The sequence below is a fragment of the Desmodus rotundus genome, chromosome 2, assembly GCF_022682495.2.
Source record: "Desmodus rotundus isolate HL8 chromosome 2, HLdesRot8A.1, whole genome shotgun sequence".
Classification (NCBI taxonomy): domain Eukaryota; kingdom Metazoa; phylum Chordata; class Mammalia; order Chiroptera; family Phyllostomidae; genus Desmodus; species Desmodus rotundus.
In genome coordinates this window covers 81,373,678-81,401,522 of record NC_071388.1, presented here as the reverse complement: position 1 = coordinate 81,401,522, position 27,845 = coordinate 81,373,678, and the positions used below count along the sequence as shown (strand labels likewise).

Below are 27,845 nucleotides of genomic sequence, written 5' to 3'. Positions count from 1 at the left end.
TGGCCTGAGTCGGAGAGAGGCAATGGGCTGTGGTGCCCCAGGGGAAGAGCTCTTTCTTGACTGCTTACAGCAGGCAACAAGGTGGGGAAATGCCCACCTCCTCGGAAAGACCCTGCTGTCTTCAAGTGCCTGGGGGGAAAAAGGTGAAGGAGAAAAAGCGGATGGCCAGACACACCTCAGGACAAAGTGATGAGTCTCACAGTGTCTCACATTCTGACTCGGCTGACTGCTTCCTTGAGAGGGCATTTAACTGATCTTCTGTACACAGAAATGTTTATAGTTCTGAACCAAACTGCATCTTCAAAAGAAAAGTAATAAAAATCTCTCCTATCTTCTGTTTATTTTTGGATTTTAGGTTCTTTTTTAGTTGTTCATCAAAGTATTCAATGTACATGGCTTGAAAAGTGAAACAGTGCTAAAAAATTTGTAACAAAAAAGCAGTACTCTGGTCTCACCTGACCCCTCTCCAGAGATTATAACTTTGATTCTTTTTAGCTATTTCTTCTGGTAGATACCTGAATATGTCTAAAATGATGTTTTTATATGACTACCACTTTAAAATACTTCATTATGGAAAATGTCAGACATGCGCAATGAAGTTAGAGAGTAACATGATGAGCCCACCCCATGTATCCACCACTTAGTTATTATCAACACATAGCCAGTCTCATTTCATCTACACACCTACCCATTCATTCACCCACTCACCTCAACTATATTTTTTAAAGCAATAGAAAATATATCATTTTGACCACAAATACCCCAATACATACACTTAATGTACATCATAAAAAACGTCTCTTTAAAAAATATAATCATAATCACAATACCATTATCACACATCCACATTTAACAATCATTAAAATATCATCAAATATCCAGCTCTTGATGCTGTTTTTCCAATTGTCTCATAAATCTTCTTTATAATTGTTTTCTAAACCCATGTCTTATAAATTGTTTTGTAACCCTAATCAAGATGCAAAAAACCAAAATTTTTGTTTTGTTTTATTTTTTGTTTTACTGTGTCATTTAAGTCTCCTTTCTTTTAATCTATGATAGTGGTTCTCAACACCAGGCCACTTTGTCTACAGAGATTTTTGATGGTCACAAGTTGGGGGCCAGGATGCAAAGTTCCAGAAGCAGGGAGTGGGTAGAGACAGGGAGGTTGCTAAGAAACTCTGCCATGCACATGACTGCCCCCAAAACAAAGAATTATCTGTCCAAAATATCAATAGTCAGAAGATTGAGAAACCCTGATCTACACAATACAGGATTCCATTCTCCCCACACCCTTATTTTCTTGAAGGAACCATGTCACTTAACCCCAGGCTTTCCACATTCTGGATTCTGTTGATTGCATCCCCATTTTGTCTTACAACATGTTCCTCATTTCCTGTACTTTCTGAAAGTCAGAAATGAAGAGGGAACACATTAATACATTAAACTAATACAGAACACATTGAACTAGTAAAGCCTATGTGTGAAAATGTGAATTGGGCTTCTGGCTCATGGCAATCAAACATAAAAAGGACCTCAGGGATTTTTTTTAAAAGTCCTTCCTTCTCTCTTGTTTCTGCAGAATGAGGACACTGAGACCTAGGAACCTGACTTGGCTAAGTTCACAACCAAATATCTTGAATTTAAGACTCTTCGAAATTTGAGGAATAGCTCTATTTTTTGAGAGATAGGGGCTTAATCTGATTCAGGTTTGCTTTTTTTTTCTTTTGCCTAGAATACATCATCTGTGATGATGTGTACTTGTATTACAAGGCATGTAATAACTGGTTGTCTCTTTTGCTTGTAGTTATGATGGTTCTTGTCTAAAGAAATTATTTCAGTAGGACTTCCTACCAAAGTTGTGAATGGTTTATTTCTTCCTACTGAAACATTCTTTAAAGAAAATACTTTTACTTTTTTGGCAAATAAACATAATCAATGTTCACTGATAAAAAGTGCAAATACAATATTCAGTTTTGTGTACTGTGGGTTATACCAGCCCCCAAAATAACCACTTTAAACTTTGGCTTGTACAAAGTCTGTCCAGAAAAAGTCCAGACATTGTTAATGTGACAAGTTTGCATGACATTGATGTAACCTGGCCACCAAGGAGAGTAAACTGGAATGTGCATGTGTGAACAATGATGACTTCACTGTACTAGTTAGTGGGGGCAGTAGATGCTGTTGAGTGAGCATGTGTACTATGTGGCCATTGCATTCAAAATGACTGAATGAGTACAGCAATGAATTTGCATCAAACTTTGCATTAAGTTTGAACATTCCTCTGCAGAAACTATTCAGATGATTCAGAAGGCTTTTGGGGATGATACAGTGAGTACAGGGCAAATTAAAGTGTGGCACAAATGCTTCAAAGAAGGTAGAGAATCTATTGAAAGTGATCCACATTGTGGAAGGCCTGCAACAAGCACAACACCTAAGAATGTTGAACATGTACAGGCTGCAATCAATAAAGGATCGGCAACTGACAGCACAAGAACTTGAAGCTGATCTGGGGATTCCAAAACTACTGTGTCAGAGATTTTAACACAGGATCTTGGCATGAAATGGGTCATGGCCAAATTTGTTCTGCAGCTTTTACTACCAGAGCAGAACATCATGCTACAGCTGCTAATGACTTGATTCGAACCTCTACTAATGAACCAGATTTCCTCAAAAAGATCATAACTTCGAAGAAGACTGAGGCATCACTGTCCTATGTACAATGTTTCTTGCATCTTGTATCTTCTTCAATAAATGTCTTTATTTTTCATATTACATGGCTGGATACTTTCATATTTTCCACACTGTGCATGTATCATTAGTTTATGTGATATGATGGTTTTGCCATTCTTATTTTATTTAATAATATACAGTAGAACTTTGTCCATGTCTAATACATGCATATCTACTTTTTTTTATGACTACACCATACCAAATGGGTAACAATTCCTGCTTCCCAAAAAGTTGGCTAATTTGATAGAAAGGACAATATACAGAGTAAGTTTCTTTGCTTAGATAAATTGAGCATTTTAATATACTGATTGACCATTTGTATTTTTGTAAGTGAGCTGCTTATATCCTCTGACCATTTTTCTATTGGGTTATCCAAATTCTTCTTGATTTATGGAGACTTGTTTTAATTAAGGTTTAGAAAGTTTTCGTTTTATTCAAAATATATAAAGTTTGAACGCATTTACATTAAAATGTAAATTTAAGTAAAGATTTAAAAAGTTTAAAAAGGAAGTCTGTACTTTCTTCTTCCTTCGATTTTAATGTCTTTTTATGTGCTTTTAAGATTTTTCTTTTTAAGTTTTATGAATATTTATTTGACAATTATTGAAGTTGAAATATTATACTTTGAACATTTAATTAAACTTTAATCATGATTTTGTAGTTTTCCTTTTGTACTTTTCCCCATAAAACCATTTACACAGATTTCTAATTTCTAGCACATGATATATTTGTTTTCTTTTCTTTTTTACTTACAATTTACTTTCAATATTATTTTGTATTGATTTCAGGTGTATAGCATCCTGGTTAGACAATCATATAGTTTACAATGTGTTCTCCCTGCTATTTCTAGTACCCATCTGACAACATACATAGTTACTACAATATTACTGACTATGTTCCCTATGCTGTGCTTTACATTCCTATGACCATTTTGTAATTGCCAATTTCTACTTTTTAATCCTTATGGGGCCATTTTAAAAATAGTTCTCTCTTCATTTATTTTTCTATTTTTTTAAATTATTTTTTGCCACTGAGGTAGATTAAAGACGGCTACAGATTCTTCGATGTTCCTCCAATCAAGAGTGGATTCCATGTTACTTTCTCAGGAACATAGGGGGTTCTGGGATTGTTTGGAACATGAGAATATGGTAAAAATGAGGCTGTGCCAGGAGCTGGCTCAGTCCTTTAAAAACTGGCAGCTTCCACTGTCTGTCTCTTGGAGCACTTGGTCTTGAGATGCAACCATTACATCACAAGTAAGCCCAAGCAGCCTCATAGAAAGGCTAATGTGAAGAAAAACAGACCCTCAACAGACAGTCTCAACTGAACCCCAGCGGACAGTCGGCACCAACTTGCCCGCCAGCCCTGCCAGTGGGCCATCTTGGAAGTAAATCATCCAGCCCCACTTAAGCCACTCCAGTTGATGCCATGTAGAAAAAAGACACAATTATGCCTGCTCAGCCCTACCCACAGTACAGACTCATGAACAAAAGTTTTTGTGTTAAACCACTAAATTTTAAAGCATTTTTTCAGGCAGCAATAAACAACTAGACTAGCCATAGAGGTTTCTTTTAAATTGAAGTCAGATCTATCAACCTTTTTCTTATAATTTGTAATCTTATATAGTAAAAGGAACATCATTTCCCATACAAAAATTATAATTACTTTTAACTTTTTTATAGTTTACTTTTTAAATTTTAAATCTTCAATCTTTAAATAACTTGTAAAATTATTTTTCCATGTAAAATCTATGTAAAATTATTTTTGTAATTGATGTGAAAGAGAATATAGTTGTATTTTTCCAAATGATCACTTAATTGCTCTAACACGAATCATTAGGCAATTTATACTTCCCCATTAATGCAACTATTTCATTGAAGAAATGCTAACTCTTCATATACTAAATCTTTATATATCCATATGCATGTTTTTGTGCTATTTTCATCCATCCACATATCTGTGCCTCCACTATACCATTTTAATTACTGAAGCTTTAGAGCATCACTGTCTAATAACACTTTCTGACATGATGGAAATATTCTGTATCTACACTGTCCAATATGGTAGCAACAGATCCCATGAGGCTACTGAATACTTGAAATACAGCTACAGTAATGAGAAATGTCATTATTTTATTCAATTTTAATTAAAATTTTCTTAGCCACGTGTGGTTAGTAGTTACCATAATAATGCAGTTTTAGTGTTTTTATAACTGCTAGTGCAGGCCATTCCTCATTATTTATTTAATTTTTATTATTACTTGCCAGTATTCTTCATAAACAATTCATCATCAATTCATCAGTGGCAGATTCTGATAGGCCTATTATTCAATATATAGATTATTGTTGGAGATAGTTGATATATTTATCGTTTTTCTTCCAAAACTAGTATGTGTTTTTTCTTATTTATACATTGTTTTATATTATTCTTAAAGATTTATAATTATCTCCACACAGTAGCTTTTACACAGTGCTAAGTATATAGCCCGAGGCACTTTCTAATTTTCTTTCGTTACTACAAATCCTGGGTCTTTTTTTTATCGATTATATATAACTGAGTAACAAACTACCCAAAACTTAGTGGTTTGAAACATGTTTTTTTTCAAAATTCTATTGGTGAAAAATTCAACCTAAGCTTAATTATTGAGAGGGGCTACTCTTTCTGGTCTGACCTGAGTCATTTCTGTAGCTGGGGTCATCTCTTGGTTTACTGGGACTGGATTGGCTGAGAGAGCCTTATTCACATGCTTAGTAGTTAGTGTTGGCTGTCAGCTGGTTAGTTTACTGGGTGCCAGCTGGTTTAGCTCATCCATGCTCCATGTGACCATACATCCTCTACTAGAGACTGGGCTTCTTCACATTAAGGAGTAGTGACCCCAAAAAGTCACAATGAAAGCTGCAAGACCTCTTGAAACTGACACTGTTACATGACATCAGTTTCTTCACATCCTGTTAGGCAAAGCAAGTTAAAAGCCAGCCCAGATTTATGGGACTGGTGAAAAAATTCCACTGCTCAATGGGAGGGGCTGAAAGGAATACTTCTAATATACTACATTACAACTATAATTTGTCATTGCTAATAAAAGACAATGTTTAATTGTGCATATTAATCTTGAAATTTGCCAATAAACCAAGCTTCTTTTTACCTCCAGTATTTTTAAAGTGTAGTCTCTTGGATTTTCTATGTAAAAAATTATGTCATTTGAAAATAATGACAGCTTTTTTTCCTTCCTATCTGGAATCTATATTCTTGTTTTATTTTCATGCTTATAATATTGGCTAGAATCCCCAAAATGGTGAAAATAGGCACAGAGTGAAAATATTTTTATCTTACTTCAGACATTAGTAGGAATATCCTTAAGTCTTAAACAGCTAATATTATGTTCAACAGTGATTTCTAACATGTAGTTTTTTTTCTCTCAACCTAAGGCATGAAAGTCAACTAATCAAAACTCTTGTTTCAAGACACACTTCTCATTATTGGTCATGAAACTCCTGTTTATTTTGTTAAATCTCTTTCTTCTATTCTTACTTTTACCAAGAGTTCAAAGTAGACATTAAATGAAATCAAATTCACCTCGTACTTTTATTTTATGTTTTTCTCCTGTAACCTATTATTAGATTTCTTTTTATTGTGCCATGTTCCTGGATTAAACCCTATTCAGTCTTTATTATTTGTAGAATATGCTGTTATAATTTATTTGCATGTATTTTGTTTAGTTTTCTTTTTTCATTTATAATTTTGCATGGAATTAAATGTCATTTTTGAGGCTTTTGTTGGGCTTTGTAATCAGGATAACTTAACTCCTATTTTAAGAAAAATGGAAATACAGAGAAATTATATTTTGTGAATTAGTTGGTTAACTACTTATGCCTCTAATGTTGAATCTTCATCTCTGGAAAACTTGTAAAAGAAGAAAAGTAACCTTTAAATTGAATGATTTAGGTACACTCTATCCTTCAATTTAAGATTAAACTTCAGATTACCTCTGATTTCCCAAGGAATTTTGGCTCCAACAATGAGCTCTATGCTTAGGTCAGTTTCAATCAAGTTACTATTAATGAGGTAGAGACTAAAGAAACAATAAAGAAATTTAATGGCCAGAACAAGCTGTATAGGATACTTAACTAGAAATACTATACTAGATTCTTTTATTATCATCCTATAACTTAGGTGCATTAAATTAACAAAACTCCCTATTCCTTAAAGAAAATAATTACTTTTCTTTCAACTCATAACCCAGTTCTAGTCACTGAATTTTCAAGATAGTTGTTTAAAAGTTAGTTTTTTGAGCCCTGATTTCTTTCTGCCAAAAAAAAAAAAAAAAAAAAAAAAACCTTTGGAAATTATCAAGCGTCTTTTGCATTCAGTGACAAGAATGTACTACATGGAAGAAAACTCTGTGGATCATCTTCATCATATTATCTTCAGAGTTTTCCCCCAATACACCATCTGTATGCATTTTGTGTTTCTATGTGTTCGTCACATACTAATAAGAGCAGTCCTCCTATAGTATGCCAGCTCTCTGTTCCCCATGGACGGAGTTTAAATTGGCATTGTGAATTATTTGAAAGTTCATGGGATTTTCTGTCTGTAGACTGGGTTCTAACAGTCTCTCTTCTTCTACTAATTAATTAAAGCAAGTCATGTTTAACTTCTTCCAATTGCAATAATATCTACCTACCTAGTTAACAAGTTGTCACAAGAAAAAGATGACATAAAGTATGTGAATATTCTTTGCACTATGTAAAGAAAAATTGCAAGATATTATTTCAGTAAACAGTAATTCAAAACAACAATAGCTGACATTACTGAATTATTTTCTAATGTGAGAAGTTCTGTGCTAAGAAATTTACATGAACTGTTTTATTTAAGCTTTTCAATCAATAATAAGGCAGACACTCTTTTTAGGTGAAGAACTATAAGGTTAAAAACACTAATAATTTCTGCCCTGCCTGGTGTGGCTCAGTGGATTGAATGCCAACCTGGGAACCAAAGGGTCACTGGTTCAATTCCCAGTCAGGGCACATGCCTAGGTTGTGTGCTGGCCAGGTACTCAGTAGGGGGCACATGAGAGGCAACCACACATTGATGTTTTTCTCCCTCCCTTCCCCTCTGTTAAAAAAAAAAAAAAACACTGATAATTTTTTCAAAAAACACAAGTTATGGAACATAGGCAGAATTTAAATCTAAGTTTATCTTGTTTCAAAACTGAACACTTAAACTTTGCTCTTCAAGAGGAAAGACCCTTAAGAATTATGACACTTGGTTTAAAGATGAAATTAATGACCAATAATTAAGTTCTTGAGTTCTCAGAGTCAGGCTACACAAATTAGAATTCTGTCATCCTTTCATTTCCCTCTTTTGTGACCTTCTTGACAGTATCCTAGAAATGTGCTGTTTGCCCCTGCAGAGCTATACTCATTTTGCCTTGCAGCCAGGAATGCTGCACTGTATGGACAGTATCAATGGGCCCCCTCACTCTTTGACTCTGGCTGGGCTCAGTCAGTAGGAATAACCTGTTTTGGATTTGTGTTGAGAAAAAACTTAAGAAAACATGCATAAATGTGTAGGATGTCCAGAAGTTGCATCACTGATCTTTCTTATCCTTTCTTTTTATTTTTCTGGCTTTTATTATTGTTTCTCTTCAAGACATGTCTTAGCAATGTTAACATAATTAGGGAATTACATTGTTTTTTAAAATATCAAATCAGCCTGGTTATTTTTCATATCTTTCATTATTAAATAATAACTTTTTAAATTTTGAACTTCTGTTATTTGTAGCAATATGGTTTAACTGTGAGTCAATAATAAAGAATTGTATGTTTAGCTACCACAGGCTGCATAGTAGGTAGAACAAAAGAGGTGATAGTCTGATCTTCCCTGGTCAGGCAGATAGTCTTTTTCACTTTACATTTTGGAAGGTCATTTATAGGCCAGAGCATATTCAGAGGAAAGGGGCCCAAATGATGAGGAAACATGAACTAAGCCATATAACAAGTGGCAAAAAGTCCTGAGTATGCTTGACCTGGAAATAGAGTTTTGAGGGGAGCAGGAAATGAAAGCTGTCTTCAGTTTTGGAAGGTGGACATATTAGAAAGGAATCATACTTGGGACATGTATAATAAGAACTTTTGGGCATTAAATGCAGAGTGATTATTTTCAGCTCAGTGTAAGCATGGTTTGTGTTCCAGCTTGAGCTCGAGCACAACACACCATTGAGGGTCAGACCTGCCTGGTGAACTGGTGGGACATGACCAAGTATACTTGTAAGAGTAAGGAAACTTCTGGATGTCATCTTGTTTAAAGTAAAGAGGACAGTGGGCACAAAGATATTGACTGAAGACCAAAGCCATTTTTAGCTGGAAGGATAGCGGACTCTGAGAAATACATCGTCATGTCTCCTGATCCAGCCGCATGAGGAACACATGACTAGATCTTAAGAAAGAGAAGTGGGTAGGTAGATGGGTGAGTGCCATAAGTACCCACTAAAAGTTCTATTTTTACCAACAATTCTATAAGACTTGGGGGCAAAGTAGCCTGCTTTGGAACCATACTGGCCAAAAGTTACTTAAAGGGGAAAACATTGTTTTCTATTGACTCACAGCAGAGGAAGGGAGCTTGATCAACAGGACAAGAAACAAACAGAGGCTTCTTCATGGCAACTGAACATGACTCACTGGCCTTGTTTGTGAGTGTGTGATGAGACATCCCAGAGTACACATCAACACATCGGGATTTGGGGGACATTTTAGGTTGATGGAGTCCCATGTTATCAGATGAGGTACGAGAAAGCAAAACTCAAGTTACTGGGTTAGTCAAAAAGTTTAGTTTATTCTGTAAAATAAAGGATGAATTTTTCATTTTCACCAATAACTTTTTTGATTTAGATATTTTAAGCATGTTCGCTATCTCCTGTGTGGTATAATATTGGTTGTGCTTGCGATTTGATGGCTATTAACTTCAACTGTTCTACTTGACTGGGGAGCATCATGGAACAAGAAATCTCCAGCATGAAACTTTGCAAACTACTTTTGACATATCCAATCAGTCACAGCATCTTCTCCATACACTGCACAAAACTTTTTTTTTTTTGGCATTACTGTTGCATTTTTACCTTCCTTGAAATAATAAAGCATAATATGCCTAAAATGTTGCTTATTTTTTCCCATCTTCAATGTTAAAATGACTACACAAAAACTCACCAACTTTGGTAAGTTTTTTAAAAATCCATGCTGATATGACAGCTGTCACAATATAATGTAACAAAACTGTTTTGAATGAAGTTAAAGACAACTAAGTGCTACTAGAGCCATCTTATGGGGAAAAAAAACAAGTGAATTTTTTAGCTAGCCCAATACTTAAAGAAGAGCTCTTCTACTAGGGTAAGACATCAAAATATGAAACAGCTGCCTAGAGAATACCCCTCAGGTACCAGGGAGATGGATCTTTGTACCTAATTCAGCACTGGCAGAGAGTAAGCTTTTACCAATATTTGTTCAAAGTAAATTCGGCATGTCTTAAAGAAAAATTTTCTCTCTCAAAAGCTTGAGAAAGAATAAAGAGAACCCTTAATCCGTCAATCTGTTATTATTGACTCAACTCAAATCATCAGTAAAGAACTGCTAGATGAAGCAGAGTGATAGGAATATGTTAAGTTTTCACGAACACTCCTTAGAGAATGGTTTTTTCCAGGGCTGAGGCAGGGAGAATACAGAGGAGCATAAAGTGCCCTGTTAGGAAATAAGGAAGTACTCGAGAATAAAGGATACAAACATGTGAAAAATACACAGGAGCCTAAAAGAATGCCCAGTGGGCAAAGATGGAAGAACTTTATCTTTGTTTGTATTTTATATTTGTTATCTTTAACAAATTTTAAAACAGAACTTTATATTTATCTGTAATCAATTAAATAATAGTAATATAACATTATAATCCTAATAACAAAATTAATAACCATGAATTCATCCTAATGTAAATAAACAATTAAATAAATAGATAGGAAAAAGAGACAACTCTTCCTTACAAAAGCATTTCGTGAGCTATCACCTCACACCTGGACAAATGGCTATTATCAGAAAGATAAGAGACAAGAGTTGGTCAGGATGTGAAGAAAATGAAAAATTTGTGCACTGTTTGTAGGAATGCAAATTGCTAGAGCCACTATAGAATGCAGTGTTAAAACTACTCAAAAAATTAAAAATTGACCCTAGCTGGTGTGGCTCAGTGGATTGAGCACCGGCCTGAGAACCAAAGGGTTGCCAGTTCAATTCTCAGGGCACATGCCTGGGCTGTGAGCCAGGTTGGGCCCCCAGTAGGGTGTGCTCAAGAAGCAACCACACTGATGTTTCTCTCCCTCTCTTTCTCCTTCCTTTCCAAATAAATAAAAAGAAAATATCTTTTTAAAAAAAATTAAAAATTGAACTACCATATCAGCCAGTAATCCCAGTGCTAGGTATACCTCTAAAGAAAATGATAAAAATATATGAAGAGATATCTGCACTCCTGTGTTCATTGCAGCATTATACACAATAGCCAAGACATGGAAACAATTTGTGTCTATCTATGGATGATAAAGAAAATGTGAGATAGATAATATTACATGTATATCTATATTAAATGGTCTCTCCAGAAGGTACCTAGCCATGTGATATAAAAATAAAGATATTTATTGAAAATATAAGATACAAGAAACATGGTACATAGAACAATGATGCCTCAGTCCCTTTCAAAGTAGGCACCTTGGGACCTCACACAGCTCTCCCAATTGCCCTCAGCTGCCTGTCATATTTTTCTGAATCTCAACAACAGTCTGAAATCTCTTCCTTTTCAAAGGTGATTTTAGTTTTGGAAAAAGCCAGAAGTCACAGGACACCAAATCAGGGCTGTATGGGCCTGAGTCACCTGAATGATTTGATGTTTCACCAAAAAATTGCATGAGAATTGATGCATGAGTGGGAGCATTGTTGTGATGAAGCTGCCAATCACCAGTTGCCCATAGCTTCACCCTTCTGAATCATCCTAATAGTTTCCACAGAGGAATGTTCTAGCTTAATGCAAAATCAGATGCAGATTCATTGCTATCAGTATCATATACCCCCTACTTTGAAGCACTGGGAAGGGCATATCACATCTGTGGGGTCCTTTGCAATAACGCAGAACCTCGATATAATCATGAGAAAACATACAAACCCAAGCTGAGGGGCATTCTACAAAAATAACTGACCAGTACTACTCAAAAGTGTCAAGGTCATAAAAGACAAGGAAAGACAGGAATTGTCACTGATTGGAAGATACTTAAAAATGTGACAACTTAAATGCAATGTGTAATCCTTGATTAGATCCTGTAATAGAAAAAAAAAGGCAATCGTGAAAAAACTGGTTAAAATACAAATAAATTCTGTAATGCAGTTAATAGTAATTTAGTTCTAAGGTTCATTGCATCTTGATGATTGTTTTATAATTATGTAAAATATATGTAAAAGAAACTGGGTGAAGGATATTTGGGAACTCAACAGACTAATTTTGCAACACTTCTATAAGTATAAAATGATCTAAAAATAAAGAAGTTTATTAAAATGTAATGAGCACATTCTGGAATTCCTAGGACAGGAGGAATGGAACACCAGATAAAATCAGTGTACACTCATTGGACATCGGGAAAAGTTCCCAAAAGTTCAGAGAAAAGGCAGACATAACCTCACATCCAGAGATCCTGAAGGGAAAGTGAGTGATTCAAGAGAAAAAGTGGACTCTAATAAAAACAACGATATGAGAAAGTTCTGAATCATCTTCCTGCCTCTTTCTCTCCCCCATACCCAGGGGCCACCTAATCTCATCAACTCCACTTCCTACAAATCTCTGTTTGAAACCCTCCTCTCTATTAATCTGCACTGTACTAATTAGTACTTTCCTCTTTCTCTTGGCTAATGATTTTCCCTCCCCAAGTTTCCCAAAGTCTAACATATCTTAAGTTGATGTCACCAGAACCATTCTTCTAAAAGAGGAATGTATTTCCCTTCTCTGTTCCAGAACATTCAAGCCTATTCCATTTGGAATGAATCCAAATTCCTCAGCATAATACACAATGTCCCTTACCATTTAGCAGCTTATTAACCTCAGCCTCATCTCTGTTCACTCTCTCAAAAAGTATTCCACACTCCAGTTGCAGGACTAGTCATGGAACCCAGAATATATCATCTACTCTGGCCTCGGTTCATGCTATTCATTCATGAATAGGATACCATGTTTTCCAGCTCTTCTGTCATGCAAACTCTTATTCATCCTTCCTAAAACATTACTTCTGGTTTAGACAGAGATCTCTGATTCTTCACAACCTCCCTAACCCCTCTTACATGCCCTGTCTCTCTGCTGTGCTCCCCCAGGACATTGTGAATACTCTTAATGAGCATATGCAGCACTGCACATGGCTTTAGTATATGAACTTGAGTCTCTTAGTAAAGTGTAAGTCCTTTGTTGGCAAGGTCCATGTCTAATTCACCTAGGAATCCCCAACCCCCACCCAGGGCCTGGCAATTAAGGGTCAGTCAACACTATTGGATAGTTTCAAGTGAATTAAAATATAATTAAAACTATATATCATTATGCACATTCCCATCAAACTCAAATTTTTAAGTGGCATAAAAAACTCGGGAGGAAATAAAAAGCACGTGATTGTGGATAGACATAGAAGAGTAGTATATAGCTAGAAGTATTCTAATAAAAATGCTAATAATCAGAATCATCTGAGCTTGAAAATCAAAAATGCTATTGAGAACATAAAGGGCTCCATTAGCTATGTCAACTTCAAAAAAAATGATTAAAGGGCAACTGAGTGGGAAAGATGGACCTAATGTCAAAGATAGCCTGGCCAGCTAGCTCATTTGGTTAAGCATTGTCCCAATATGATAAGGTTGTAGGTTCAATCCCCAGTAAGGTCACATACAAGAAATAACCAATAAAAAAATTAAAAATAAAGATAAAAAGTACAAAACAAAATTATTTGGTTTTTTCCTTACCTTTTTTTTCTTTCAAGGAGAATGATGTTCACATTATAAGAGGTAGAACAATCTTGCTAGAGGGAATGAAACCAGGCTGATTTGAAAGAAATGACTGTTACCAGAGTCAGTGATATGACAGGGTTTGAAAACAACTTGCTGTTATAAACCATTCGTGCAGAATCACTGTCAGAAATCTTTAGGAAATTATGAGTTGGTTTAATGAAAAAAAGAGGGAAGGAAAGACTATGCATTTCAAGAATCATGAGTGTCTCAGCTTTAAATTAAACTCCATTAGATTATATAATAATTATTATATAGACAGATGGTTTATCATATATTGTAAAGCTTTGCTGTCCAAAATGGTTAATGACTAGCCACATCTCATCATTTAAATGTAAATTATTAAAAATTAATAAAAATAAAATAAACTTAGTTCCTGAGTCACTCTAGCCATATTTTCAGGGCTCAATAGCCACGCACAGCAAGTGACTACCATCCTGGGTAGCACAGATCACAGAACATGATCGCCATGTCATGAAGCTCCACTGGACAGCGCCATTACCGTGGTGAGCACTAGAAATCAGCACCATTCACTGAGACTGCTGCCTTGGACTAACAAAATCCCCATCATTTCATAAGGTGCGATACAATATAACAAATGACTGTTCTCACAGAATATTTAATGAATAATATAATCTTGGAAAGAATGATCTACTAGTTTTTGCCAAAATCTTGTCATTGATTCTCTCTTGGTTAACATTTGTATGAACAATTTTCTGGGCAAATAAAGGGAACACTTATCAAGTTTTCAAATCTAAATAATAGTGAGATTATTTCATATCTTCCTTGGAGGGTAACTTGTAAAATCTATCAAAACATTTGCAATTTTCCTACTCTTTATATCACTGTTCCATTTCCTCAAGGAATTGTCATGGATGTTTGCAAAAAATTAGCTACATGTATGTTAATTTCAGCAAAAGATTTGGAAAAATCTAAATATCAATCAATAGAAGACCAATAAAATAAAACATCATACATTTCATTAATCACCATGGTATTTCCAGTGGCCCCATATGCTATGTACTTTGTGGTTATTTAAAAAATATATTAAATAAAAGTTGAAGGAAGCAAACAGAAACAAAAATTACAAAATAAACTATAAGGTGGAAATAAAAAAAGAGAAAAGAGAGGCAGGATGGAGTGAGCATATGAATAAGAGAAATGCTAAATACACAAAACTAATTACATATATCTTGAAAACCATGAATTGTTATAAAAACTAAAGCACTTCTATTGCTACATTCACCTTACCAGTAAACTGAAACTAGACATACAGCTATATACTCTGCAGGTCAGCCTACTTCATTCAAGCGTGCAGGCAAACTCACGAACTAGAAAAATCAACATCCCTGAGGAGTCAATTGATACGCTGCCAATCACAGACAAACATTGCCTCAAAATTCCTTCTTCAGTCAGCAAAGTAACTGCTCTCCCTGCATGCCACCATCTAGTAAATAAGTAGCAGAAATTCTTTCCAAATGATAGTAAAATTGAGAGTAAGAAACTAGTGTCCATATAGAGCCTTAGGTTGTTGCCACTGACTCAAATAGTCCCAGTTTCCAAACACATTTATTCATTCTTTTGTTTATTCATTCAATATACATATACTATGCTTCTACTATGTGCCACGTACTGCGCTACATGAGTCCTTCCCCAGCAACCTCTAGTATAGTCCCTTCTTTTTTCCAGAAAACTGTTCCTCACATTGTCCTTCAGACAGCCATCTTCAACACCACACCTATGGGAAGTAACCAAGGAAACTTAGCATCTGACTTACAAAGCCAACAGTGCCAGTGCTGGGGCCTGGTCTACGACCCCAGGGCTGGGACAATGGCTTGGTAGGGGAGGATATGCCAGCCCAAGGCTCAGGGACTAACTCATCAGAAGCCCTCCATCCAGAAGGCTCTGTTCATTCACATCAACAGACGTACATACATCTACAGTTTATGTCCATTTACAATATTCTTCTAAAAACCAATTTGATAAAGAGAACCTGGCCCTTCAAAAGCCTAGTCACTATATTTACAAGGTTCTGTAGAAATGTAAATACACAAAATCTGGAGAATGCCCTTGACATCTCCTTCCTGTGACCCCCTGACGTTTATATTTTTATTTTATTTAAGTTATGGGAGTGATGCATCTGTTTTCTCCCAATACCGCAGAAACAGTCATATACAGAAAACCTGGGGAAGTCAAGACTCCAGCTTAATAAAAAGAGCTAGATGATATTTAAAAAGAAAACAACAACAGCAACAAACACTTCCACCATAAAACCTTTCTTCTAGTAATGGTGCAGAAATATGACAGCATCTATATTTCTATATTACTGCTTGTGGGGGGTTGTATGGAAAACTTTCAATTTAGGAAAAGTAAGCTAGAACTATGGTTGGTCTACTTCTTACAGAATGAGGAAACAAAGAATCAGAATCCCTAGCAAATTTGGGATTACCTGAAAGGACACTGTACTTCTCATAGAGAACGGAGTTCTAAGTGAGACATGATGAGTGCTTCCTTTTTCAAAAAAGAATCAGAGTTCAGGCACGGAGATGCACACCAGCAGAGGAGGCCAAGACCACCACCCTCCAGTCTAAGCCCTGCGGGTGTCTTCATCTCTTTGCCTTTTGGGGGTCTCAGCAACAGTCTACTAGAAATCAGGTTTGGCCTATTACACAGCAATGGTTAAGATTGGGCCAATCAACAAACGGCAGATACATCATAGATTACCTGGGTCTCTAGCAGACACAATATTAGGAGTAGCTTGCCCTCAGAGGACTGGCAAAGACTTTTTCATCCAATTTTTCATTCATTCAACAAATATTTATTTAGCATCTTCTGTGTGCCTGGCACTGTCCTTTCTAATAGATAAACAGCAGTGAAAAAAGTTCTTCTCCTTCATGAAACTTACATTCTAATGGGGAATATCAGGGAGGAGGAAAAAGAAGGAACTAACAATAGCTGCTGACAAGAGGTCCCAAGGTAGCCTTTCAAAACAGTGCTCTTCAGTCCCACAGATTCCATCCTACCATTCTCCAGTTTCCAGTGGAAGGTACAAACAGTGTTTTTGAGGCAAATGCCTACTTCCCAGCAGCACCCCAAAATTTAAGTTATCACTTGAAGTATTAATTCTGGGCTTGCTGAGTGGTTTGTCTGCATAGTCCCATTGCCCTAGTTGCTATGAGTAGAGGTGAACATAGTGGAAACGGCATGAACTTCAGAGCCACACCTGCTAAGGCACGGCGAAACTGGGTGACTTTGAAAGGGTTATCAGTCGGAGGTTAGTCATATGTAAAGTGTGGAAAGTGACTACCTCTTTATATGAGGATAAAATGAGATAATATACAGAAAGTCTGTTGTAGCATGTCTGGCCCATGGTGGGAACTTTTGAAATATAGCCATTTATTATTATTATTATTATTATTATTATTATTATTATTATTATTATTATGGTTTGTTAGTTCTTCCTCAAAAACCTGCCAAATTACTTGCCAAACAACTCCAAGAGAGAGAGGAGTATGGAAACCACCCCGCAGGGGCCACTGGAACCCACGGGAATAGGCACATCCGAGTACACCCACAGGAAGATCTGTTCTATATAGTTTTTAGTGACCTGCCTGAGACTGCAAAATATTGCGAGATCCTTCGCAAAATGACTGAGAAGTAAACCCTGGAAACTTAATTGTAAGCCTTTCTCTATGGGCACTGAATTTGTAAGAAATATTGAATGTCTCCTCAGAGCAGAGCAAGATTTTTGGCAGGCATGGCTGGCTCAATCTACAAGTTACCAAAACCATCCCAGTTGTTCCCCAGTGGATCCCCTGGTTATTGGCTGATAACCAGGGAATGGCATAGACAAACAGCAGCCCACACTACACAGGTCATGTGGTGTGAGGTGAATGTGAGCAAAAAGACAGGAAAGGTAAACTCTCGCCAAGGCTTTGGTAATTTAGAGCATCATGGACCCAAAATACCTTGTCACCACCCTCTAATACCAAAAGACACTTATATGATTGTTGGACAACATAGAGGAGAGGCATTTACCTTTCTAAATATACTCAAAATGCAGGCAGCAAATGCTTACAGTTCTGGAAAGGATAAAATAGTAAAAGGAAAAAAGAGACAAGGAGGCCTCCTTTAGTTGGGACCCACTTAGATCAAAGTTGCAAAAGGTGTTCTCGGTGAAATGCTTGGGAGGAAGCTTAGGCTTCCAGGACACGGGAAGACCCACCAGATTCTCATACCTGGTAAGGCTACTTCAGTGACACTGAGCTGAAAGAAGAGAGGCCATCTTGGATTTTATAAGAAAATGTGCAAATTGCCTGAATTGCAGCAAAACCATCACTTTGCCTTTGTAGAACATGCAGATAATAATGCGATAGAAACATCTCAAGCCCTGTCCACAGAAGTGAAAGATTTGGGAATAAAGAAAACTCTGCATTCCCTGAGACAAAACCTGAGGCTCAATGAGACACATGTACTTCAGTTTTTTACCACCATGTTATGGCAGATGGGCAAAACAGATTGATTGTTAGAGTCTATCAGAGGAAACCCAGAAAATAATGATGTCTGGAGTGAGTACAATTCAAAAAAGCATCCTGATTTTCCCCTGCCCCTCTGGGCTGATGGAGCCCATGGCAGCCATGAGAGTCTAAGCAGAAGACAGACTATGATTCGTGGGAACTGGTGGTAGCTGATAGGATGGTACTGAAGGTTCTGAAAAGATTTCAATACTTACTTTGAATCCACTTTCATAATCAGACTTGAGGGGGGTTTTGGAGTCTCCATGGGTGTTTTCTGATGCGTGTACAGCTACTTCCATATCTAAAAATCATTTAAAGAAGCTTACAGTGAGACATGTGATCCATAAAATATTATTTAAATTATATCTAAATAAACAAGGATGGAAACATAAAATAGAGACAAACTAGAACTAAAAAAATAAAAAACCATACACACTTGCTAGCTGAGGAAGATGTACACATGTACTAGCTGAGCTATATACCCTAGAGGTTAAAAGCCCTCAAAGAGAGATAGAATCCTGTTTTAATGTGTCCTAACCTGGCAGGGATGATGGGACATGGAAAACTGATATTAATGTTAGCCTCTTTATATTCTAAGTGCACAAATGTGCTAAACATGTAGCTGCTGTCCTACCACATGACCCAGGTATACAGGTCTAGCAGAAAATGAGAAAAAAATGAAGAAATCCATTTCAATTGTTACCCTGCCTCAGTACCACTCTATAAAATGAACTCTTTGGACTAACTGGCATCCTAGGGAGTAAAAGGAAAGCATAAAGAAGTAATTAGTATTGGTGCTTATCAGAGGAGTCAAACATCTTCACATAGCTTCAGTACTCTGTGTCATTCAGGAATGGTTCATCAATTGTTCATCAACAAAAATCACTCTACAAAGGGAGTGTATTAAAGAATTGTCACCAGAATGATGTGTATAGGTGGCTATGCAAGCAATTTGCCCACTGTGATCAAAGCTAGTTGGAAACTGTTGAATTGGTAAATCTTGGAGGCAATTGGCAAACATAAAAAAGATGTTCCCTTAAACCTGAAATAGGCAATATTATTTTAAATTTTAAAGAAAAACATACTTAAGTCATTAAGCTTAATTTGCCTTATTCTGGAGTATAGTTCAGGCTCAAATATATGGAAAAGATGGGAAGAGATGGGATAGTGAGGAAATACAAATTCTTGGTGTGATTTATTGTAGAATGACTTTTGTGCACATTGCCCAATGGATCTGAGTTAAAAATGCAAATTAAATGCAGTCACAAAGTGATTGGCAAGAGATCTGCAGCTCAGCACTTTAATAGCCATACCAGACCCTCTCTCAGCCTGTCTGTCAGCCAGACTTCCACCCTCTTAACTCCTCCCTCCACAAAGTATTACCAAGTGGAGCACACCCACAGAACACATCTCTCCTAACAGATCCCAACCTGAGGTTCTTTATCCCGTGGCAGCTCCACCCTCTCTGACTCAGAGTCTGGAAGCCAAAATCCACTTGGACTCCTCACGCTGGATCCTCTCTTCCCCCTCCTCCTTGTATTCAATCAGCAGTAACATCCTGTGCTTCAGGCCCAGCTATGTTTCTTGCATGAATCTCTTATGTTCTATCATGAGCCTTCCCCTGGGTTCCCATAATGCCCATCAGAGTGTCCCCGGCATTTATTCCACCCTACACATAACTCAGATTACTTTTTTGACGACGGCAATATAGAACCCTAGCTTTTTATAGAAATGAGTGGATTCCTTTCCATCTTTCTTACAGCAGAAAGTGGAGCAGCTATTCATAGACTTACAAATTTTGAAACCTTGACTTGCTCCATGTGACCCTGAAAGAACTCCAAATAGTGCACCTCTATTAACACCCTACTCTTGACCGTCAGCGGTTCAGTGTTTTTCACGTCCCTGCATCTCTTTGGATGACCTTATGAAAACCCAACAAGGAGCCAACACAAGATGAGTAATTGTGTGGTGACTCAGACAAGAGCAAATATCTCTGAATGAAACAAAACAGTATTGTGCTGTAACCACAGGAAATCGGAAGTGGGAATCACCTTGAGAACCAAAAGGAAGTCTTGAAGCAGCACATCTGCCAATGACCAAAAAATTTCCTCACGTGGCAATTGAATGAAACCAGTGGTTGTCCTCTGAGTTAAGACAACACTGTAAAATATGCTGTCTTCTCTGATCCCATAAATAAATTTTTCTTTTGAGAAATACTATTTAAATATCCCTTGGGGGACAGAAATTTCCCAAGCTTCTGTTTTGCTGTGTGAGAGGACTAACAATCCACCAAAGGAGGGTCTATCAATTCACAACATTTTCGGCTCTTGTTATGTAGTTGGAACGCATATTGCTGGCTTCCAACCCAAAATCCATTCTTTTCTCACTTATTAACAGGGTCCACATGTTAGAGGGCAAACGGATATTTCCAGAGAAAACATATTTCCTAGCGTTCCTTACAGATGACAGTAGTCACATGATATAGTTCTGGTCAATAAAATATAAGCCATTAGGTAGTCTTCTAGAAAAATATTTAAAAGGCCCAGCTGACATACACCTTTTTGCTCTTCACCTAGCAGGAATGCGGATGAGTTGAAAAGACAGCTGTAGCCATCATTCTTGCAACCATGAAAGAAAGACTTCAGCCCCAACGGCCTCAAGCTGTTGGACAAGCACCAGCAACCATCTATCTCTAGTTTTCTCGCTACATGAGAAAATCAATCACTATGTAGTTAATTACTAACATTCATGTTCACTATTAAATGCAACTGGTCAAAAAACTGATAATTTAAGTGGGAAATAACAGAAGTAATTAATATGCTGCCCATGATCTATTATGTGTCTCTCCTTTTCTGTACCACATGCCGTGTGCATTGTGTACGTACGTGCCCAGTATACTAGACTAACCCTCAGATGCTATGATGGACAAAGTCTGTGTCCCCTGAAAGTGCACATGTTGAAACATTTCATGACGTCCAGGAATGTGATGTCCAGGATGGGATCTTGGACCAAAAAAGGACATAGAAAAATTTAAGGAAATTTGAATAAACTGTGCATTATAATAATATAATATAATACTATGTTAATATTGTAACAAACATGGAAACTATCTGCACTATCTTACAATTTTTTTTCAAATCTAAAACAGTTCTAGAAAATAAAGTCAACCTTTAAAATTCTACATATGGCAAGAAAACAACTTATGTTTTAAATCCCTGCCTGAGGATATGTTTGTTGATTTTAGAGAGAGAGGAAGGGGAAAAGAGAGAGAGAGAAACATCTGGTTGACTTTCTTATGTGCCCCTATGGGGAATCGAACCCACAACCTAGGTATGTCCTCTGACGGGGGATTGAACCTGAAATATTATGTGTAGGGGATGACACTCCAACCAGCTGAGCCACCCGGCCAGGGCAACAACTCTATCGTTAAAAGAAAAAGAAAACAATTCCCTTTGTCACCAAGTATATAAATAAAAGCTACCAAACATGTTAACAGTGACTGTGTTTGGGTGGTAGAACCTAGGTGACTGTCTTCCTAAGTATTTTTTGTATATTTTCCAAATTATCTGCCATAAACATATACTACTTTTTTAATGTAAAATATAAGCTTAGAGACATTAAATAATGTAACTAAAGCTACAGAGTTAGAAGTTAGTGGCATACAGAGTTGGATGAGAGTTCAGGATGTCCAATTCTGTGAGTCATGAGTTCTTTCCATTATCTTGGGCAATTAATATGACTCTGAATCTTAGCTTTCTTTAAAATGAGAATATTATTACTACCTATTTTGTATAGTGACTGCAATGAATAAATGTAATATTTATCAATACTTAGAGCAGCACTCTAAAAGTAAATAAAATGCTCAATAAAAGCTGCTGCTGTCATGGATCACGATGCTGTTGGCGGTGCCCTGAGCTGCCCGCAAACTCACTGTATCTAGCGATGGAAATGATACTCTAGTAGATGGTTTGTGGTGGTCATATTTTGTGTTTCGCAATAAGTGAAAATCAGCATTACCCATAAGTACATTTCTCCCCCAAAAGCAATAATGCACATGTGTTGGATACTTGTTTTTTAGTAAAACCATAAGGACAAATCAAGGAGTAAAAAACCACAGGTGGCACTCAATAGAAACTAAGTGGCCTATGATAAGAAGCTATTTATTTACAAAAGGGTGTGAAGAAAATAATTTTACCCTAATAGAACTAATAAGAAAATTATTTGGTTTCCATATTTAAAATGTTAAGTAAGATGCAGGGGTTAAAAGCTTGAATTTTTGTTATCGGACCTGGAGTCAGCACAGCTTCAACACCGTTATATTCTGTGAGCTCGCGCAAGTCCTAACTCTCTGAAAATAGTAACACTGAAGTTATTGGGAGCGTTAGCTGAACACGTATGTAAAGTGCTTAATGTGCACAAGGAATCCAGTAAGTGGCACTAGTATCACGCATTAGATTTTGAATAACTTGTTAAATTCATAATACATTACAGAGCTCTCCCCCACCCCATCTTCTACCTGCTATTTCAACTTGCACTCAGATGGGTAAAAATCCATGGTTCTTTGGTCGACTTTCCCATGAGTAACTTCATTGAAATGACCCAGCAAATGTAATTTCATTCAAGGATAGATTCTCAATAACAAAAATATTCATAATACATGAAATTAAATTAACTGCTTCTAGTGGACTAATCAATCTCTAATGACTAAAGCAACATATTTTCAATTATTATTAAAAACAAAGCCTGATGGAATAAGTTTGAGTCAACAAATTTACTCTACTTCTTATTGTAATGTATCTAAGAATTATAGGACATTGAAAAACAATGAAAAACAATGACTTGTGTTGAGATAATAAAAGACAACCAACAAACTACCCATTGAAATGTATTAACTCTAATAAAATAAATTATCCAAATTGAAAAATGGATTAAACTAAGAATAATTTAGGTGGATAAGAAGAATCCACTTCTAAAAACAATCTCTCAACCCCACTTTCCATGTTCCATTTGTAGATGAAGACAAGTGACCAATGTCTTCCGTTCATTGGCATAAAGGCAGCTCTTCTGGGATCTACAACAATTTTATTTGAGGAGTTCTCAAAAGTAATATTACATCTGAGCTAAAAGCCCTGATTAGAAAGTCGAATTATGGCCTTGTGTTCAAGGTGTTATGATTTTTAATCTCATAGAGCACAAAGCACTCAGAATGGACCAATGTGTTATAAATCATGGCCTTTCGACTGTGTGCCAAAGCAGAGTGGCTGTCGCCAAAGCACAGAGCTCCTGATTGGTAGGGAAAAAGTGACTGCAAGCACTACTCACTTTCCTAGGGCTCCAAGAGAGATGAGGATCTTTTTAGTCAACATGTTCTCACACATCCAATTATGACATAGAATTGATTGTGTAAGAGCATCCCTAACACTGAAGTTGGCCAAACTTCATTTTTACTTCTAAAGGGTGTTTGTTTCTTCATCCCAACCTAGTACAGTACATGCTCGCTTTGAGTTCTACCCTCTGAATACAGATCACACACTTCCTCCTTCAATAGTAGATTTAACAAAGGGAAATGAACTGATTGTTTAGAATATCTTCAGGTTAAAGTTTTGTGTATCTTAATTTGGAAGGTTATTTTAGTATTGGATTACTTTGTAATCATTTATTAAATAATGGTTAAAACTCTAGGCTCAAAAAGATGAATTTGAATCTTCAAGCCTCTTTGGATATCTTCTCTGCAAGTAACTTGAATTAAGATATTAAATTGAAGTTAATGTGTGGAAATGAGACCTAGCACGTCCATGTAAGAAAGAAATGGCTATGCTTAGCATAATTTTGAAATAAATCTTAATGATGTTCTCTGTATTGACTCACAGAAGCACAGGGAAAATATTTCATTCATTGGGTATATATTTGGTGTTTTTATATATTGGGTGTTTTTGAAGTAAGGTGTAAAGGATTAAAATAATATACACGCTTTTCTGTTGAAACCAGTGACAGAGTTGTCACTTCCAAACAAAATAAGCAAACAGAAATGTCAATTACCTTAATAGAAGGAAGGGTATTGACAGATGCATCATAAATAACACTAATGCATTGGACTCATTTCTATAAACTGACTTGATTCACCAGGCTATCTAACCTCAAGTCACATGAGGACCAGCTACCTAATTTGTAGTGCTCGGTCAGAATGAAAATGAGGGACAAGCCCCTTTTTTCAAAAAGTATTAAGAGTTTCACAGTGATGACAGCAGCACATTAAACCAAACATGGGGCCTTACTGAGCACATGGCCCTATGCCACTGCACGGTTCACACACCCATGAAGCCAGCCCGGGGTTGCATCTATTTGGTCAAAATTATCTACATTATGATACTATCTAGATAATGTGATCGTGTGCTTACTACACAGGAAAAAGCTAAGGTAGTGTGCTATGTCTTTGAAGGACCTTAAGCAGAGGATATGGATATTATGTCAAGTCCAATGCCAAATAACCCGGACACAGCAAAGTTGATAGAGGGATATAAAGGTCAGATGCCACCATACCCCGTGATCTCTCCCTACATGCATTCACACTTGCCAAGAAGTCTCATATGTTTCTTTGCCAAGTCCTTCTAGGTCCCCACCATGCATTTGCACCCAGACGAAAATATGCCTTTACACAGTTTCTATGTTTAAATAATCTTATAAGGCGAAAGGCACAGGAAATTCCATACATTGATACTATTGATCACTCTTTCTTAACCGAAAGACTATCCAATCTTCTAGGATTTAAACACAAAGAGGAAAAGTTCTCTGGTTTTTATTTCTTGTTGAGGGTTTTTTTTTTTTGTATTTTTATGGTTAATAAAACAGTAAGGAATTGTATAGCAATGAGGTAATCCTAGTGAATGTATCAGTGAGTGCTCTGGCTAGGGAAGTTACTACTGGATAGAAATTTCGTATGTAAATAAATACATAGTGTTGAATTAAAAAGAGATGGACAGGGGAAGATACAGGGTAGGTTAAGGGTGTTTCTAAGTGTAAAATCAATGAGAAGGCTGGAGAGACCACCGGGCATCCATAGTTTGGGGACATGGCTTGATAAAGCTGTGTGTAAATCAGAGGAGTGTTTTTGCCAGAGCCTATGAGAAGTCTCAGGATCAAAAACAGAGTCTTTAAGTAAAAATGGTTCTTCAGTATTTAAAAGATGATTCAATATTTTATGAGACATAAAAAGAGAGAAACGCAGATCAAGATTGTATTGAGATACCGTATCTAACCTATCAGGCTGGCATAAATCCATGAGCCTGACAGCCCAGTCTGACAGCCCAGTCTGACGGTGAGGCTGTGGGGAAAGAGGCGCCTGCACACATTCCTAAGCAGGGTCAGGTAGTACAATGCCTATGGAGAGCGATTTAACATTAGCTATTAAATCTGCAAAATTACTAAAGGTATATACCCTTTGACCTAGCGACCCCACTTTTAGGAATTTATTATCAGATAGATTTGCAAACATTAGAAATGATGTGAGCACAAGGTTGTTTATTATGACGTATTATAATAGCAAAAGATAAGAAGTGACCCATAGAGCTATCATTAGGAGTCTAGTTAAATAAATTATACTACATCAATAAAATGCAACTCTAACCTGCTATTATTCATGCAAGTGCCTCTCCATTCTGAAGAATCACCTGAAGAGCACAGAGGTGGTGTCTTCATTTTCCCGTGCCCACTGTGCCCTGTGCCCGGCACAGTCCCTTGAACATACCAGGCTCCTAGATTCCCAGAAGAGTAGAAACAGAGGCATTTTAGAAAATATCTAGTACATTCTTAAGAACATATTTAAAAGCAAAAAAATTCCTTTCAAATAAAAATCTATATATAAGAAACAGATTTTTAAAAAGAGTTGCTTTGGCTGAAGAGGGAGCCAGGGAGAACACACAAAGGCTAACACGATCATCTCCCCTCCTCTTCCCACGTCTCAGGATCACAGTCTGGAGACTACTGATGTAGTGCAAACTTCATTTTCTAAATGGAGATGGTCCTTATATGGTTTGTTTGTTTGTTTGTTTTTACACTGAATCAACATATCCAAGCAGGGCTGGCGAGCTGCAATATACAGGGTCACCATAATCCCCTGGCCTATGAGAATATCGGTTCTATCTACCTGAATAGGGGGAAGTGTGGGGAGAACAGAATGGTGTAGACTCTACAAACACTTATCCTTTTCCTTCCTAGTGTACATATTTGAAGGAGATCTTAGTTAAGGACAGGAAACAATATCCATTCTGTCTGGTTCTGCTCAGTTTATATCCTTTCTGGAATAAGTTAGGCAGCTGCCCCCTCTCAGGAGAAATGGTCTGGGGCAGAGAGAGCAGCGAGACAGTGGGCACCTAGCCTAGTTTATCAAGGACCATTCGTGGACATCTCCTTATTTGCCAGATTCATGCCAAAGCAGGGAGGAGAGTTCTGAAGGGCTGTTCTACAAGGCTGGAATCCATAGACAATATGGATAGTAATCCTTTAGTAGATTGTGTACTACTGATGCATCTGGCAATGTTCGGAAGGGTGGGACAGATTGATAATAAAGAAATAAGATTATTTCAAAGAAGACAGGTGCTCTGAAGAAAATAAACTAGAAGAATAGTGATTTAGACCAGATGGGAGTAGTTACGTGTCAATAACAAATAACCCCCCACAAATCTGTGTCCTAAGAGAACAAAGTTGTAGTTTTTATCTTACACATGCCCCTTTGTACCATATATCAGTACGGCTCTGTTCCCTGTTGTCCTCACACACGGATAACCCAGAGGCTGATGGGACTACACCATCACAGCACTTTCATCTATGTCGTGTAGGCTAAAACTTGTCCCACAGTTCTACCCAACTGCAAGAGTTTGAGAAAAGCATTATTTTCTCATGTGTCACGAAAGAAGATGACACAGGGGGAGGGGTACGTAGGGAACACAAGGGCTGATTAAGGCAGTCTAGCAAAGGCTTTAGAAGGAGGTAATATTTGAGCTGCGACCTGAATAATGAGAATGAGCCTACAAAGTGAAAAGCAGTAGGAAAGGCATATCAGACAGAGGGAATGGTGAGTGCAAAAGGTCCTTAAGCCAAAGTGATTGTACAATGAATGAAGGGCAGCACAGTGAGAGCACAGCAAGGGAGGGAAATCGTGGCAGGTGGTGTGGCCACTGAAGCCAAATGGTGAAAAGCCTTGAGGACCATGATCAAGGATCTAGATTTCGTCCAAAATGTGCCCCAAACTCAAGCTGACAATTGCTTCTTCTTTTAACCAAAGCAAAAAACCCATCTCTATGTTACTCAAAAAATAAAAATTCACATTTTGCTTTTCAGAGTTTCTGTTTCTCAGACTAAATTCAGCCTTTACCTTTTTCATATTCACCTCAGGTTCACCCTTTTCTAAGCACTTGAAATACCGCAGAACATCCTGACAGGCTTCACAGTGTTTCCTGGAAGTTTTTACCTCAGTTCTGCATTTTCTCAAGCCTCACTTCACAGCCTTGATCAGCACCCAGATCTGTGCTCTTAGCTGCTG

At 37.0% G+C, this 27,845-nt stretch overlaps 1 long non-coding RNA gene across 1 annotated transcript in view; it reads right to left on the bottom strand.

Moving 5' to 3' along the window:
* The window catches only part of LOC123478450 (uncharacterized), a 35,884-nt gene extending 9,820 nt beyond the window's left edge, over positions 1-26,064 (bottom strand). The window contains exons 1-2 of the long non-coding RNA XR_006653652.2: positions 25,932-26,064; positions 18,523-18,608 (exon numbers count right to left, since the gene is read on the bottom strand). This is a non-coding gene — a long non-coding RNA (uncharacterized lncRNA). The remainder of the gene's footprint in view (positions 1-18,522; positions 18,609-25,931) is intronic.
* Positions 26,065-27,845: the final 1,781 nt, after the last annotated feature.